The following is a 12,110-nucleotide window of genomic DNA, read 5'->3' as shown; positions in this document are numbered from 1 at the left end:
ATAAGGAAAAAAAAAAGAAAGAAAGAAAGCAGCATTGACATATATACACTATCCTGTGTGAAATAGACAGCCAGTAGGAAGTTGCTACATAACACGGGGAGCCCAGCCTGGCACTCTGTGTCTACCTAGAGGGGTGGGATGGGAAGGGAGGGGGCTGCTGCTGCTGCTGCTAAGTCGCTTTAGTCGTGTCCGACTCCATGCGACCCCATAGACGGTAGCCCACCAGGCTCTCCCATCCCTGGGATTCTCCAGGCAAGAACACTGGAGTGGGTTGCCATTTCCTTCTCCAATGCATGAAAAGTGAAAGTGAAGTCGCTCAGTCGTGTCCGACTCTTAGCGACCCCATGGACTACAGCCTATGGACCGGGCTCCTCCATCCATGGGATTTTCCAGGCAAGAGTACTGGAGTGGGGTGCCATTGCCTTCTCCAAGAGAGGGGGCATATATGTATAATTATGACTCACACTGTCGCATGGCAGAAACCAACGGAACATTGCAAAGCCTCCAATTAAAAAACAAATTAGAACAAAAAAGAACATTTATCTTAACTCTCTGTTGGTATTGCCCAAAGTAAATCCTGACACAAAGCAATCAGCAGTAACACTCATCCTATTTTTACTTAACTTCGGATATGTTGTGCATCATGAACTTTTGTATTAATTTTCACTTGTTAAAGTCTCGTATTCAAATGTTTTTTATTTTGATTCCAAAGTCTTGGGCTCTCTCTTAGCTCTGGTCCTGCTCTTCACAAACATTTGTCTGAACGATGTGGCCTGCAGGGATCTGGCCCTTCTCCCTCCTCCAGAGGATGTCCCTGGATGTACCCAAGAGCTTCCTATCCCAGTTCTTCCTACAAACTGCTTTTTAGAACAAAACTCAGAGGTCTTTTCATTTGCCAAGTCAATATGCCCATGTGATGCAGCCTCTGTTTCTATGTTGAGGTTAGATAAGACACTGTCCCTCACTCATTGCCAGGCTGACCTCCAGATGCACTGGTGTGAGCCGAGCCCTGTCTCCCAGCAGAGCTTGAACCTGGGAATCCAGAGAAGTCCTCAGTCAGCTGAAAGACTTCTTCGTATGTCCTTCCACAGGGCACCGGGGCATATGGTAGGTACAAATTAAACACAGTAGCAACCTGGATGTCTAATTATTCCCTGAGGCAAAGATGTAAATCGAGCATGCTGATAACTCTGGGTTATGTACTTAAACACTTCATTTTAGGATATCTTCATGGAGAAAAAGGCATCTTTTAAAAAACTTTTATTGGAATATAATTGTTTTACAATGTTGTGTGCATTTCTGCCATACAGAAAAGTGACTCAGCTATACGTATGCATACATATCCCTTCTTTTTTGGATTTCTTTCCCATTTAGGTCACCACAGAGCATTGAGTAGAGTTCCCTGTGCTGTACAATCTGTTCTTGTTTGTTACCTATTTTATACATAGTATCAGTAGTATATATATGTCAATCCTAAGGTAACCCTTAGGAAGGTGTCTCGGATAAATAAAGCTGTGTGGTATAATGACATAACACGGATTTTGGAGTTAGAAAATCAAGCGTTTGTATCTTGGATCAATCAAGTAGCAGATGTACGACTTAGAAAATTTCTCAACTTCTCTTAATCTCAATTTAGTAAGGACAATGATCTTCCTCTTTGAGGTAGAGCTCTTAACAGAGCTTAAGAAATAACAGGTAAGAGGTACCCAAGTTTCTGACCTAGAAAAAAATGTTGTTGATTTAAGCATCAGAGCTTTTGAACAGTGTAACACTTTGATAGAAATTCTTAAAAATTTATTACACAATTCACTTTCCTTCTTACCTAGGATAGACTGAGTTGACTTTATCTCAGTGTGCCAAGGCCAGTAATTGGCGCAGCTGTTCCTTCCTGAGCTCTGATGAAATGCAGAAGTGCCCCGGGACCCACTGATTCACGAAGGCCATTTTGTCCTTGGGACCATTGCATAAAATGTCAGTCTGCTTATCTGTTTTTTATGTTCTTTGGCTTTTTCCCTTGCTGTCACAAGTTTGCTGTCACTTCTCCTTACTACCCTGCTTGCCTCTTTTTATTTGTGAGTCCTGATCTGTGGTAGGTTGATAACCAGATGGCTAGCTTAATAAAGATTGTGGGCACATAAAAAAGCATGACTAGGCTGCGTAAACACCCAGGGAATCCTGTGTGTAGTGCATGCATTTTGTGGCATCTATTTTACAATGAGTTTGCTTCTTGGCTAAGTCCTCAACAAAGTCGTGAAATATCTGGATTTTGGAAGAGTGAGGTGGAAGTATAATATTTCATATTCTGTGAATAAAGGTAAGGGCTTAAATTCAGATTTAAATTCAGACTTAAATTGAAGAAAGTAGGGAAAACCACTAGACCATTCAGGTATGATCTAAATCAAATCCCTATGATTATACAGTGGAAGTGAGAAACAGATTTAAGGGCCTAGATCTGATAGACTGCCTGATGAACTATGGATGGAGGTTTGTGACATTGTACAGGAGACAGGGATCAAGACCATCCCCATGGAAAAGAAATGCAAAAAAGCAAAATGGCTGCCTGGGGAGGCCTTACAAATAGCTGTGAAAGAAGAGAAGCGAAAAGCAAAGAAAAAGGGGAAAGATATAAGCACCTGAATGCAGAGTTCCAAAGAATAGCAAGAAGAGATAAGAAAGCCTTCCTCAGCAATCAATGCAAAGAAATAGAGGAAAACAACAGAATGGGAAAGACTAGAGATCTCTTCAAGAAAATTAGAGATACCAAGGGAACATTTCATGCAAAGATGAGCTCGATAAAGGACAGAAATGCTATGGACCTAACAGAAGCAGAAGATATTAAGAAGAGGTGGCAGAAATACACAGAAGAACTGTACAAAAAAGATCTTCATGACCCAGATAATCACGATGGTGTGATCACTGACCTAGAGCCAGACCTCCTGGAATGTGAAGTCAAGTGGGCCTTAGGAAGCATCACTACAAACAACGCTAGTAGAGGTGATGGAATTCCAGTGGAGCTATTTCAAATACTGAAAGATGATGCTGTGAAAGTGCTGCACTCAATATGCCAGCAAATTTGGAAAACTCAGCAGTGGCCACAGGATTGGAAAAGGTCAGTTTTCATTACAATCCCAAAGAAAGGCAATGCTAAAGAATGCTCAAACTACTGCACAATTGCACTCATCTCACATGCTAGTAAAGTCATGCTCAAAATTCTCCAAGCCAGGCTTCAGCAATATGTGAACCATGAACTTTCAGATGTTCTAGCTGGATTTAGAAAAGGCAGAGGAACCAGAGATCAAATTGCCAACATCCACTGGATCATGGAAAAAGCAAGAAAGTTACAGAAAAACATCTATTTCTGCTTTCTTGACTATGCCAAAGCCTTTGTGTGGATCACAATAAACTGTGGAAAATTCTGAAAGAGATGGGAATACCAGACCACCTGACCTACCTCTTGAGAAATCTGTATGCAGGTCAGGAAGCAACAGTTAGAACTGGACATGGAACAACAGACTGGTTCCGAATAGGAAAAGGAGTACATCAAGGCTGTATATTGTCACCCTGCTTATTTAACTTCTATGCAGAGTACATCATGAGAAACGCTGGACTGGAAGAAGCACAAGCTGGAATCAATAATCTCAGATATGCAGATGATACCACCCTTATGGCAAAAACTGAAGAGGAACTAAAAAGCTTCTTGATGAAAGTGAAAAAGAGAGTGAAAAAGTTGCCTTAAAGCTCAATACTCAGAAAATGAAGATCATGGCATCTGGTCCCATCACTTCATGGGAAATAGATGGGAAACAGTGGAAACAGTGTCAGACTTTATTTTTGGGGGCTCCAAAATCACTGCAGATGGTGACTGCAGCCATGAAATTAAAAGACGCTTACTCCTTGGAAGGAAAGTTATGACCAACCTAGATAGCATATTCAAAAGCAGAGACATTACTTTGCCAACAAAGGTCCATCCAGTCAAGGCTATGGTTTTTCCTGTGGTCATGTATGGATGTGAGAGCTGGACTGTGAAGAAGGCTGAGCCCCGAAGAATTGATGCTTTTGAACTGTGGTGTTGGAGAAGACTCTTGAGAGTCCCTTGGACTGCAAGGAGATCCAACCAGTCCATTCTGAAGGAGATCAGCCCTGGGATTTCTTTGAAAGGAACGATGCTAAAGCTGAAACTCCAGTATTTTGGCCACCTCATGCGAAGAGTTGACTCATTGGAAAAGACTCTGATGCTGGGAGGGATTGGGGGCAGGAGGAGAAGGGGGCGACAGAGGATGAGCTGGCTGGATGGCATCACTGACTCGATGGACATGAGTCTGAGTGAACTCCAGGAGTTGGTGATGGACAGGGAGGCCTGGCATGCTGTGATTCATGGGGTCGCAGAGTCGGACACGACTGAGTGATGAACTGAACTGAAGGGCCTAAATATTTTCTTAATGAAGAGGTTTGTTTGCTTCATGACAGGTAGAAGTCTGTTTTGTGTGACTTGATGTCTTTCACAACACCCAGCATATTCAGCATGTATCATCTGTTGTTGCTCAGTCACTTGGCTGTCTCCAACTCTTTGTTACCCCATGGACTGCAGCACACCAAGATTCCCTGTCCTTGACCATCTCCCGGAGCTTGCTCAAACTCATGTCCATTGAATTGGTGATGCTATCCAACCATCTCATCCTCTGTCATCCCCTTCTCCTGCCCTCAATCTTTCCCAGCATCAGAGTCTTTTCCACTGAGTCAGTTCTTTGTATCAGGTGGCCAAAGTACTGGAGCCTCAGCTTCAGCATCAGTCCTTCCAATGAATATCCAGGATTGATTTCCTTTAGGATTGACTGCTTTGACCTCCTTGAAGTCCAAGGGACTCTCAAGACTTCTCCAACACCACAGTTCAAAAGCATCAATTCTTCGGCACTCAGCTTTCTTTATAGTCCAACTCTCACTTCCATACATGACCACTGGAAAAACCATAGCCTTGACTAGATGGACCTTTGTTGACAAAGTAATGTCTCTGCTTTTTAATATGCTGTCTAGGTTGGTCATAGCTTTTCTTCCAAGAAGCAAGCACCTTTTAATTTTATGGCTCCGATCACCATCTGCAGTGATTTTGGAGCCCAAGAATATAGAGTCTGTCACTGCATCATAGTCACTAAATTATAATTTGCTGAATTTAACTAGATTTCATATAATACATTTGGCTAGAAAAAAAGTAAATGTCCCAAAATCATATTAATAGTGGATTAGAAAGAAAACCATAAGTGTTCGAAGGGGACTAGCTTCTCCTTTGGAAAATTTTTTAAGAGAATTTTCTTTGAAAAATGGTTTAAGAGAATGAAATGACACTTAAGGATGAGGAGATGCCATATTTTAACCAAGGGGCTCAGTTTGCCACTGACTGTGTTACTGATGTGGAAATGCCCCAGGCCCAGAAACTTTTGAGAGCAACAGGTTGATCAAATATCCTGACCTTAAATTACCTCCTACTTATATAGGTGAAGTGAAAGTTGCTTAGTCATGTCTGACTCTTTGCGACCCCTGCATAGTAAGGGTGAGTAAAAGTGAAATGAGCTGTTGAGTTAGCTTGGAATTCAGGTGAAATTCTAAAACTAAATTTACACTAAATACATTAAATTCTATGACTAAATGTACTCTTACTCCTAGAAAAGAAACATAGCTGTGAGTCATCCCAAATGGAACTACTTAAATGTCTATCAATTGTGGAATGACTAAATCATGCTATATTTGTACAATGGATTGCTATTTAGTTATGAATGTTACCTATGACATGACTGATTTTTAAAATAAAATATTGAAGAGTTGCAATAGACAATGCTCACTGTGTTTGCATTAATTTCAAGATAACAGACAGGTTTATGGAAACTCTTTGCCTGCTCTGACCCTGATAGCTCAGTTGCTAAAGAATCAACTGCAATGCAAGAGACCCCTGTTCGATTCCTGGGTTGGGAAGATCCCCTGGAGAAGGGATAGGCTACCCTCTCCAGTAATCTTGGGCTTCCCTTGTGACTCAGCTAGTAAAGAATCCGCCTGCAATGTGAGAGACCTGGGTTCAATCCCTGGGTTGGGAAGATCCTCTGGAGAAGGGAAAGGCTACCCACTCCAGTATTCTGGCCTGGAGAATTCCATGGATGATATGGTCCATGGGGTTGCAAAGAGTTGGACACAACTGAGTGACTTTCACTTTTTTTTTTTTTCAGAAGTTACTCAAGACACATAGTAGGTCCTAAAGCACCACTTGTTTAATATAAGCTTTCTGGTCAACCTCCTCCCTCCCTATATTAAAGAGTAATTTAGAAATGACTGTGTAGCCATTATAAAAGACTGCCTACATTTTTAAACTGCATTTTGTCTTTGATACCTACTTGGGGAAAAAAAAAGGAAAAATGTCCTTTAATTTTTCCAGTTTATGGGTCACGAGCAACCTGATTACATTGAAATTAGTTTCTACTCATTGTCATCCATTATTTTCCCTTTTTTTATGGTGTCGTGGCTCTTCTGTTGCTTTTCCTCTCCAGGCAGAGGAGCTGTACTGAAATGTGTTTATAAGTTGTTGCACATATATCTTGCAGGTTGCTTATTCCTGTTTCCACTTCCATCCTGATTAAATTCAACAAGGACTTTGGCCTTGGGTGAAAAGAGAAGCAAATTTAGCAGTGCTCCTTGAATTTATGAGACTGAGACATGATTTGTTGGTACTGGAGATTGGACACTGCTCTGGAGAGTGGGGCTGATGAAGGAAGAAGAACTTTGCCTCTGATGTCGGCAATCACATGGGATTCACAGGCAGGACTTGGCTGGGCCAAGCCTCCTCTAAAGAGGCTGCATAATGTTCCTTGAGGGGTCAGAAGGTTCCACTAATGTGGCATCTGCTCTTGGAGCACTGAGATGGAAAAGGAAGTGAACCTACATTTCCTGTCATCTATCAGTCTAGTCGCCAAACTAAACACGAAACAGTTTACCTCATTCGTACTGAGCACAGTGAATAGGTTTCCTCTCATTGGAGTACAATTGCTTACAATGTGTGTTAGCTTCTGCTGTACAACAAAGTGAATCAGCTATATGTATACAGAAATCCCCTCCCATGCCCCCTTCCCGACTCCTCTAGGTCATCACAGAGCACTGAGCTGAGCTCCTTGTCCTATACAGCAGCCTCCCACTAGCTGTCTATATTACACATGATAGCGTATATACATGGAGAAGGCAATGGCACCCCACTCCAGTACTCTTGCCTGGAAAACCCCATGGATGGAGGAGCCTGGTAGGCTGTAGTCCATGGGGTCACTAAGAGTCAGACACGACTGAGTGACTTCATTTTCACTTTTCACTTTCGTGCATTGGAGAAGGAAATGGCAACCCACTCCAGTGTTCTTGCCTGGAGAATCCCAGGGACTCTCTATGGGGTCGCACAGAGTCGGACACAACTGAAGCATTTTAGCAGCAGCAGCAGCGTATATATGTCAGTGCTACTGTCTAATTCGTCCCACGCTCCCCTTCCTCTCAGCCCGTGTCCACAAGTCTGTTCTCTACATCTGCACCTCTTTCCGGCCCTGCAGATAGGTTCATCGATGCCTTTTTTCCTAGGTCCCATATACACGCATTGTATGTGTGTGGCAGTCACATTAATATACAATATCATTTTTCTGTTTCTGACTTACCAGACAGACTCTAGGTTCATCCACATCACTTCAAATGACCCAATTTCATTCCTTTTTATGGCTGAGTAGTATTCCACTGTATATATGTACCACATTTTCTTTATCCATTCATTTGTCAGTGGGCATTTAGGTTGCTTTCATGTCCTGGCTATTGTAAATAGTGCTGCAATGAACATTGGGATACATGTATCTTTTTGAATTATGGTATTCCCAGGTTATATGTCCAAGAGTGGGTTTGCTGGGTCATATGGTAGTTCTATTTTTAGTTTTTTAAGGACCCTCGCTACTATTCTCCATATTGGATGCATCAGTTTACATTCCCATCAACAGTGCAAGGGGGTTTGTTTTGGCAATAAGGAAGCAGAAGCTCAGGGAAGCTAAATAACATGCTGAAGACCACCAGCTATAAGCAAAGAAACAGGGTGAGATCCGGAAACCACAGCTGTGATTTCCAAGCATGGGTTATTTCTCTGTCAGTTCAGTCAGTCAGATCAGTCGCTCAGTCTTGTCCAACTCTTTGCGACCCCATGAATCGCAGCATGCCAGGCCTCCCTGTCCATCACCAACTCCTAGAGTTTACTCAAACTCATGCCCATTGAGTCGGTGATGCCATCCAGCCATCTCATCCTCTTTCATCCCCTTCTGCTCCTTCCCCCAATCTCTCCCAGCATCAGGGTCTTTTCCAATGAGTCAACTCTTCATATGAGGTGGCCAAAGTATTGCAGTTTTAGCTTCAGCATCAGTCCTTCCAATGAACACCCAGGACTGATCTTTAGGATGGACTGGTTGTATCTCCTTGCAGTTCTAGGGACTCTCAAGAGTCTTCTCCAACACCACAGTTCAAAAGCATCAATTCATCGGTGCTCAGCTTTCTTCACAGTCCAACTCTCACATCTATACATGACCACTAGAAAAACCATAGCCTTGACTAGACGGACCTTTGTTGGCAGAATAATATTTCTCTGTAGGTACCAAGAAACCTAAAGAAGAGAAATGTGTTAAGCAATGAAATAAAGTTTGGAATAAAGGGCAGTGGTCTAGCTAACAAAGTTGTACCATCAGTGGGGATTGGGGGCAGGTCTCACAGCCAATTAGCAAGGTTATGAGATTTTCTTCAGTGCGTCTCAGAAACCACAGCCAGGATGGAGAAATGATCCAATTGCTCAAGGGCTGGGGTCTGCATCATGAGTGTGGCTAAAGTTTACAAGGCAGCAAATCCGAGACTGACATGAGGGCCATGATGTGTACACACTGAGCCCAGGCTGTGTGCAGAGCTGACTAACTCCAGAAGGGAGAGGGGATAGACTGGGGCTGTGGGGAAGGGTCTGAAGTTAGAGGAAGGGTAATTTGGGGGAAATGGGGAGACAGGGAAAAGAATATCAAAGATACTCAAGGGAAAGAGTAGATGATGTCATTAAAGAGGCCAGTTTCAGGGTTGGATACAGTACAGACAGAACCCAGTACATATCTTATTCTCTGACAAGCTGCTCCCCTCCAGCTGTCAGACTGTGGGTAAGTCTAATGAGATAGGCTTCCAGGGTTATCTGTACTTAAACAGGAGCCTCTTCCTAGACAAAGAAATGGTGCTTAAAAGATAAAGGATGCTTCACTGATAGAATGACAGGCTCTATAAACAGATGCTAACGATCGTGAAAGCTAGATTTCTGGGGAGGACATCCCTCAGTACTTCCTTCAAATCTTACTACACAAGTGAAGTCTGATCTGTACTTGCTCTGCCTGAAGCCATCCTTAGAATGGGTTTTGTTAAAGGGGTTATAGTCCCCAGATTGGGATTTTCTTGCCACAGCCATTGGTTTCCGAGCACTCTCTCCTGTTTTTCTCTCCAACTTCACTCAGCACTACTGCCCTGGTTTCTTCTTCATTCCTAGAACATTCCTTTCTTGCTGAAAGACTTTGCATTTACCAAGAGGTTTACTCTTCCATCAAAGAGGTCTTCCATGGAAGAGGTCTGGAAACCTCTCCCATCAACTTTCAACTTTTCAGGAGGCAGCTCCTTCTCATGGTTCAGGTCTCTGCCTAAACATCACTGCCTTAAGAAACCATACCCAACCACCGACCTCAAACACATCCTCCACCACCCACCCAGCTACACTGCTTATGCTAGTGGGTAATCACTGTGCCCCTTACCTTCTGTCGCCACAACAGGAAAGGAAGCCCCAGGCAAACAGGTGTATGCTGGTGTATTCTCAATGTCTAGCAAACTGCCTTAGTACAATCAGTTCAGTTCAGTCGCTCAGTTGTGTCTGACTCTTTGTGACCCCATGAACCACAGCACACCAGGCCTCCCTGTCCGTCACCAACTTCTGGAGCCCATCCATACCTATGCCCACTGAGTCAGTGATGCCATCCAACCATCTCATCCTCTGTCGTCCCCTTCTCCTCCTGCCCTCAATCTTTCCCAACATCAGGGTCTTTTCAAATGAGTCAGCTCTTCGCATCACATGGCCAAAATATTGGAGTTTCAGCTTCAACATCAGTTTTTCTAATAAACACCCAGGACTGATTTCCTTTAGGATGGATTGGTTGGATCTCCTTGCAGTCCTAGGGACTCTCAAGAGTCTTCTCCAACACCACAGTTCAAAAGCATCAATTCTTCAGCCCTCAGTTTTCTTTATAGTCCAACTCTCACATCTATACATGACCACTGGAAAAACCATAGCCTTGACTAGATGGACCTTTGTTGGCAAAGTAATGAATGTCTCTGCTTTTTAATATGATGTCTAGGTTGGTCATAACTTTCCTTCCAAAGAGTAAGTGTCCTTTTAATTTCATGGCTGCAATCACCATCTGCAGTGATTTTGGAGCCCAGAAAAATAAAGTCAGCCACTGTTTCCCCATCTATTTGCCATGAAGTGATGGGACTGGATGCCATGATCTTAGTTTTCTGAATGTTGAGCTTTAAGCCAACTTTTTAACTCTCCTCTTTCACTTTCATCAAGAGGCTCTTTAGTTCTTCTTCACTTTCTGCCATAAGGCAGTACAATCAGGGACCAGGTAAAGGATGTTTGGATAAACAAATGAGTAAGTGATCGATTAGCAAGCACCTCAGAGGAGCAGCAGCAGGGTGGAGGAGAGAAAGAAGTGGTTTCATCGGCTGGGATTTGTTCCTTTCACAATGAACCTTTCAACTCTTTCCTGTTGGGCAATTCTAACCAAATTTTCCAGTGTAAAAAGCTTATATAGAAGGGGACAGAGGGAGAAGCATGGCCTTTTGGCCTGGCCCCTCGACCACAGTCTGAGGCTGGAGGTGTGCTGAGGTGTGCCACTCTGAGCAGCCCCTCCCTGTCCTTCCCTCTAAGGAAGGGCAGGAGGGTGGCCCAGCAGCCAGGCCTTCTGGAGTGTCCTGAGACTCCAGGGCCTCGAGCCCCCATGCCCGGCGGCATGGCTGTTGAGAAGATTGCCAACTTCTGCACCAGCAAGATCGGGCTCACCACACTGGCCCCAGCGGTGCAAGCAGGTCCTTACCACCGTGATGTCTGAGGGTGCTGGAATATTGTGGCGGCCATGAAGACCCATGGTGCGGACAAGGTCATGGCCTGCACCTCGGCCTTCCTACCATGGGACCCTTCCAAGGTGCCCCCAAGACTGCAGGATGTGACTGATGACCAAATCCAGATGCAGAAGATACTGCAGGAGTCGGGCCTGAAGTATGCAGCCAGGGATGCCGCCACCTATGGGAGACCAGCCGCTGACTGGGGCCCACACAGGGACCCTGGATGGACGAGGGCCCTCGAGGGTCATCTCCAAACAGGACCTGGGCCACTTCATGCTGCACAGCCTCACTACCGGTGAGTACAAGGGGGACAGCACCTATCCCTCCCATGAGTATGAATAGGGCTCTGACCCCATCCAGGAGCACAGCATCCTGCCAAACAGAGAACAAAGGAAGCGGGGCAATAATCTTGAGTCAGAAGCTTCAAAAAAAAAAAAAACAGAAGGGAACAGAGGGCATTTATGATTTTCTTTGGATTCCTCTTGTCCCAGGAGTGATCCTTGGTCCTACACAGCCCACAGCCATGTGAACGTGATTATACGCTGAACTGTGTCCCCCAAAATTCCTAAGTTGAAGCCCTAACCACAAGTACCTCAGGATGTGATTGTATTTGGAGATGGTTTCCTGCCATTATTAAGGTGGGCTCTAATCCACCTGGCTAGCATATTCAAAAGCAGAGACATTACTTTTCCAACAAAGGTCTGTCTAGTCAAGGTTATGGTTTTTCCAGTGGTCATGTATGGATGTGAGAGTTGGACTGTGAAGAAGGCTGAGCACCAAAGAATTGATGTTTTTAAACTGTGGTGTTGGAGAAGACTCTTGCGAGTCCCTTGGACTGCAAGGAGATCCAACCAGTCCATTCTGAAGGAGATCAGCCCTGGGATTTCTTTGGAAGGAATGATGCTAAAGCTGAAACTCCAGTACTT

At 44.0% G+C, this 12,110-nt stretch overlaps 1 pseudogene; it reads left to right on the top strand.

The window, feature by feature from the left end:
• Positions 1–10,778: 10,778 nt before the first annotated feature.
• On the top strand, positions 10,779–11,603 carry LOC782140 (flavin reductase (NADPH)-like; annotated as a pseudogene).
• Positions 11,604–12,110: the final 507 nt, after the last annotated feature.

The sequence above is a fragment of the Bos taurus genome, chromosome 1 (genome assembly GCF_002263795.3).
Source record: "Bos taurus isolate L1 Dominette 01449 registration number 42190680 breed Hereford chromosome 1, ARS-UCD2.0, whole genome shotgun sequence".
Classification (NCBI taxonomy): domain Eukaryota; kingdom Metazoa; phylum Chordata; class Mammalia; order Artiodactyla; family Bovidae; genus Bos; species Bos taurus.
This window is presented reverse-complemented; position numbering and strand designations above follow the sequence as displayed.